The sequence below is a fragment of the Panulirus ornatus genome, chromosome 43 (genome assembly GCF_036320965.1).
Source record: "Panulirus ornatus isolate Po-2019 chromosome 43, ASM3632096v1, whole genome shotgun sequence".
Lineage (NCBI taxonomy): Eukaryota > Metazoa > Arthropoda > Malacostraca > Decapoda > Palinuridae > Panulirus > Panulirus ornatus.
Genome location: NC_092266.1, coordinates 13534386 through 13540385, shown reverse-complemented (window position 1 = coordinate 13540385; position 6000 = coordinate 13534386). Strand labels below are relative to the sequence as shown.

Here is a 6000-nt window from a genome sequence, read left to right as displayed (position 1 = left end):
TACCTTTGTTTCCTGTTTCCTGAGCTCAATGGGAGAAGCCATTTCATAACACAATCATGTTCGCTCACCACCTCGACTGCTGGAAGAGTCAGCTAACTGAAGTCCTTAGCAGTAGGTCCGGAGAGCTGACCGCTTTGGAGACCACTGTATTACACCAACACACACACACACACACACACACACACACACACACACACACACACACACGCAACAGATGAGGCTCATCACCCTTCCAGAGACCAAGCTGGGGGTCAAGACCTGCTATGGTCTCTCACCCAGACATAGGTTGAGGACGGGGAGGTACGTGGACGAGGCGAAGATCAGATGGAAATGTGTGGAAATCATTTCCTACGTTCTGCAACAGACAACCCAAGCCATCATGTTATTAAACTAATATGTTTCTCACTATCCTGATGTAGGATGACGCGACTGAAGCTTTCTGAGTTGTCTGACCACCTTCGTTTTGACTTAAAGATACGCACGGAGTGGACTGGATAGCGAGGTGGGATGGGAAATAGACAATTTACCCTCCACTTAGTAAAAGACCCTCCAATACATTATAGTCATATCTGCAAGATCCCGTATACCAGCTTTTAGTATTGAGCTTACCATGATCCTGGCTCCTCAAGGCTTGAAGACTGAAATAGATATTTATATCCCATGTATTTGTGATATCTCTATACGTTCAGGTATGTGATGAATGGTTATGACAGAAATACGAACATGATATTATCTGGATGAATGTTTCATTACTGTCTATCTGTTCAAATCACACAGCACAAATTTCAATATCATTATCATTATTATCATTGTTATTATTATTATTACTATTATTATTATTATTATTATTATTATTATTATTATTATTATTATTATTATTATTATTATTATTATTATTATTATTGTTATTATTATTATTATTATCATTATTATTATTATCATCATCATCATATCATCATTACTGTCATCATCATTATCATCATTACTATCATCATTATCATATTATTATTATCATTACTATTGTTATTATTATTATCATTATCATTATCATTACTATTATCATCCTTATTATTATCATTATCATTATTACCATTATCAATATCATTATTGTTATCATCATCATTACCATATAGCACAAGATACATAGTCTAGATGGGTTCATAAGACCTTCAATCAGTGCATCGTAGAGCACAACCTTCTCCTCTGTTATGGAGAGAACCACTTTCTATGACTCAGTGAAGCGCTTCACTCACGAGGCGAGAACGCGCGATCTTGCCCACCCTTATGTCGTGTGAAACTCAATCGATGTTTTGATCCACCGTGAGCCATGCCACTGGGCCGCCTGGTGTAGGTGATGGCCGTAAGGTAGACAATGTCGCCACTGTGGATTAAGGTTTCATCACTGTCTTACTCGGTGCAGAGTTCGGGAGGCGCTGTCAACCTAACGCCCTCTGTCTCCTGCAGGGGAAACGACGACGCCTTGAGACTACTTTGGTTCGTGGTGTCGAGTGGTTCAGCGTCGGTCCTTCGACAGTGAGAAGGGAGGACACGCCATGGGCAGGGAGGGGACGGAGGGACACTGCACTGGGGGAGTGAGGGAAGCGGGAGGGTGGAAATGGGGACGGGTGAGGTCTAGACCTTGTCTGTGTGGAGGAGAGGGGAGGTGGTGGTTGAAGGGAGTGGTTGGGTGGGGTGGGTCCTCGTCGGCTGACTCACGCATGGGGGCCCCACGCTCGATATTTGACGACACACCATACACCACACACACACACACACACACACACACACACACACACACACACACACACCTCAAAGATCCCCCTCCTCCCCCACTACACTCACAGCTACGCACGGGCCGACCTGTGCCAGTAATGGCACTCCGAGCACACACACACACACACACACACACACACACACACACACACACACGACACGTGCCAATAATGGCACACCTGAGAAGGGGTTGTCATTGACAAGAGCCCATGCCAGGTACGGATCTGGGCAGTATTTACATACATTTCCCGCCGGTCTGACTTCCGTGTTGCTGGGATTGCTCGAGGGCAGCGGGGCGGCGGTGAGACGGGGCTAGAGGAAGCGGGGGAGGGGTCGGGGCGGGGCAGGACGGGTCGCCCGGGTGTGTGTGACAGAGTAAGGCGGGGTGAAGCAATTGGTCCAGGTATCGTGTATCGTACCTGGACCAGGGACAGTGCATGACATAAGCTACACTAAATGATCACACACACACACACACACACACACACTTCCGTGGTGAGATGGTTAGCGTCGCTGACCATGATTCACACACGGGCCCGCATCGGTCCGAAACCTAGCGTGGCAGTCGGTCTGCAGCCAACCTAGCTGTTCATCCTTCCCTCGGGGCTGGTCCAAAAATAGATCCGTGGCTTAGTCTGGTGTGTGTGTGTGTGTGTGTGTGTGTGTGTGTGTGTGTGTGTGTGGGAGTATATGTAAACATAAGAGTTAAGCCACGGTAATCACACACACACACACACACACACACACACACACACACACACACACACACACACATTAAGGAACTGTTTATAGATTCAATATCTCATCAAGAAGATTCACTTTACTAATATTTGACCCGAAGATCGAACCTTTGACCTAATCTCTCGAAGGCCCTTAATGGTTCATAAAGTAAACGCCTTACTACACTTTACAATGTATATAATAACCGTCACTTAAATAAGTGAGGTTATTCCCTTCACTGAGTCTCGCCTGAACGTACTTTCAGAGAGTCAAAAAATGTTGCAAAATAGCGAAAGACTTTGAATTAGACCACCATCAACATCCAAGGAGCATTCGCCCACCGCTGGGGCAAACTTTCTCTTCGTTATGTTGATAATTAATGAGGGAGTAATGGGGGGAAATTAAGCAGGGAGGGAGAGAGAGAGAGAGAGAGAGAGAGAGAGAGAGAGAGAGAGAGAGAGAGAGAGAGAGAGAGAGAGAGAGAGAGGAGGGGAGAGCGACGTGTGTGTGTGTGTGTGTGTGTGTGTGTGTGTGTGTGTGTGTGTGTATACATGAGGGGAGACTGTGGTGGTAGAAGGGAGAGGTGAGTACGGTCAATGCCAACAGTGGGGGTGCGGCTGCGACTGCGGTGGGTCAGCTACGTGTACGTCCGCATCGCCTGGATCTCTCTCTCTCCCTCTCTCTATACAGGTTCGTGACACTGTGGCCACATATTGGTGTTGGACACTGTGGCCTACATATTGGTGTTGGACACTATGGCCCACATATTGGTGTTGGACACTATGGCCCACATATTGGTGTTGGACACTATGGCCCACATATTGGTGTTGGACACTATGGCCCACATATTGGTGTTGGACACTGTGTCCCACATATTGGTGTTGGCCTTCATGTAATCACATAGTGTTATAAGGGCATTTTAATAGCTCTGTGTTGTGGTGTTAAAACACTAGCGTTTTATGTTCCTAAAGAACACCATCGGTGAACAAATGTGTTATTAGATGTTATGATATTGTTATGGTAGGTGTTATAGAATTGTAGATATTCTATACATATTCTTTTTTTTTTCCATACTCATTTTTTGTGAGGTGAGTAATGGTCTACGCATTGCCCAGAGTGATATAGAAAATGTGTGTGCGTGTGTGAGCGAGAGAGAGAGAGAGAGAGAGAGAGAGAGAGAGAGAGAGAGAGAGAGAGAGAGAGAGAGAGAGAGAGAGAGAGAGAGAGAATCTTTAATGTCTACCTTTGATATGTTTGTGTTGCTATTGTGTTCCGGAGACAAGGGTGTCCGTGATCGTGAGTGGGACCTTGTTGCCCATTGAGTGGGATGTTATCCCAGAGTGTGATACTGTTGTCTGGAAATGGGATATTGTTACCTCATATTGGGATATGTTTACCTCAAGCCTGGGATATTGTTACCTCATATTGAGATATGTTTACCTCAAACCTGGGATATTGTGACCTTAACGATGGGATATTGTTATCCCAAAGTGGGACATCGATAAAACAGGATATTGTAGCCCTGATGTGGGACATTGTGTTGCCCCAAAGTGGAAACTGGTGATTCGAAATTGGGAGATCGCTACTTACGAGAGAGACAGAAAGGGGAGGGGTGTTATGTGTTGCCCCCCTCCTCCCTCCTCCTCCTCCTCCCTTCCTGTACTGGGATACTGGGACTGAAGACTCGAATACTGGGACTGAAGACTCGAATACTGGGACTGTAGACTGGAATATTGTCAATATCATGATCCCAAGCCACCGAGTGAGCGCATATCTATTTCCCTGCAGCCAACCATGTTTGTTTATCTTTTTTTCTCTTTTTTTGGCCCAGGATGAATTACACTTGAACGATTCAGGCGCCGCCCGTCATGGTAGGGAAAAAAAAAAGATCCCTCAGTGAGGCCTGATGTGTGATTTGGTCCGATGAAGCCCACTTGTGTAGACCAAGGCCCAGGGACCTGTAGGAATGGCATATCCTGTGATGAATCCTATCAAGTATATGAAAAAGATCTCCAAGGTTTGAGTTAACTGCGATAGGAGGAAGTCATGATAGAAATGTCTCTCGAGATATAGATACTCAAGATAAGAGATTCCCTTTAGGAAAACGTGCTATCAATACCTGGATCCAAGACGCTATGCAAGAAGAAGAGCAGAAGTTAAGAGTCAAGTCTGCACACTCAAAGTGTCGAAGCTGCTGAAGATGACAGCCCTAACCCCACACACCCACACACACACCCACACACCCACACACCCACACACACACACACACACACACACACACACACACACACACATGGACGCCAGAGGTTGAGGAAATTATTTATGACCAGTTGGCGGCAGCGGCTTGTGTCGAACGCACGCCTGGGCGTGCAATCTACATAACCTAATAGAGTAGATTAGAGCCCTAATGGTCCTTATGCAACTGGCTGAGGAGATCCGCATTGAAACACGAATATGTTAAGACTCGCTAAGAGCTGCGAGTGAGGATCCAGCACTGAGATGTAAATTCTAGCGCGCGCGGACTTTGCTTCGCTTTTGACAAGATGATTCTGAGGTTGACATCGTCAAGTTAAACAACATTGACTTTGGATGGAAAAATATTCAGGAAGATATTCCAACTAGTTGACAGGGAACGTATACTCCCATTTTCCAGAACTAGACGGTAAAGGTGGAACAGTGAAATTTGAGTGGAACTGGCGTAGCACTGAACACTGCTCGTTGTCAGAGAAGATGACACACGAGAAGCTCAAAAAGACAGCAGCGGCCAAGATGATGAAGATCATATTAGATTGCTTGGAAGAACGAAGAACGTACGTACCAGAGTTTGCGTCAGTATGAAGCGTATAACGCTAAAAAAAAAAGAAAGACAGCAGCGACCAAGGTGATGAAGATCGTATTAAATTGCTTGGAAGAACGAAGAACGTACGTACCAGAGTTTGCGTCAGTATGAAGCGTATAACGCTAAGAAAAAATAGCAGAAATAATCCCCTCGGAAACAGGAACGGTAAATCACAGACAGATAAAGATGCAAGGTTCAATAATGCACATTTTGAAACCACGGGGCGTGGGGGGCGGGAGGGGAAAAGGCAATAAGATGATCATGATTAAAACTATATCAAATTCTTAGGCAGGAAGCTCATGGACAAGTCAATTAGCTCATTACTGACAGAAAACCACGAGTTTACTTCATAAGATTCGTTATATCTTATCCATATTTACCACTAAAGGCAAAGTCCTCCTCGTTGTCCAGGTCTTAACCCATTGCTAGCTGAGAATGAGATTTTGCAGCATATTGATAATACAAAATCAAGAAATACATTTAAGAGAATGAAGATTCAGTAAATGGCAAGCTCTGATAATTTTTTTTTTCTTTACGAATATGAAATGAAAGAATCTAGACATGTCATGGTTAAGCCCTTGATTGCTCATTTCAATAGATCACTTGCTATAGGGAAGTTCTCCCGTGTTGAAACGCTAGAGCCAACGAAACTGCGTGGAAATTAGTGT

General features: G+C 44.9%; 1 protein-coding gene across 1 annotated transcript in view; it reads left to right on the top strand.

Moving 5' to 3' along the window:
• The first annotated feature begins 3091 nt into the window (after nucleotides 1–3091).
• The window catches only part of LOC139762574 (RIB43A-like with coiled-coils protein 2), a 44417-nt gene continuing 41508 nt past the window's right edge, over nucleotides 3092–6000 (top strand). Inside the window, exon 1 of the mRNA XM_071687602.1 lies at nucleotides 3092–3183. The gene's annotated coding sequence lies outside the window, so the exon portion shown is untranslated. The remainder of the gene's footprint in view (nucleotides 3184–6000) is intronic.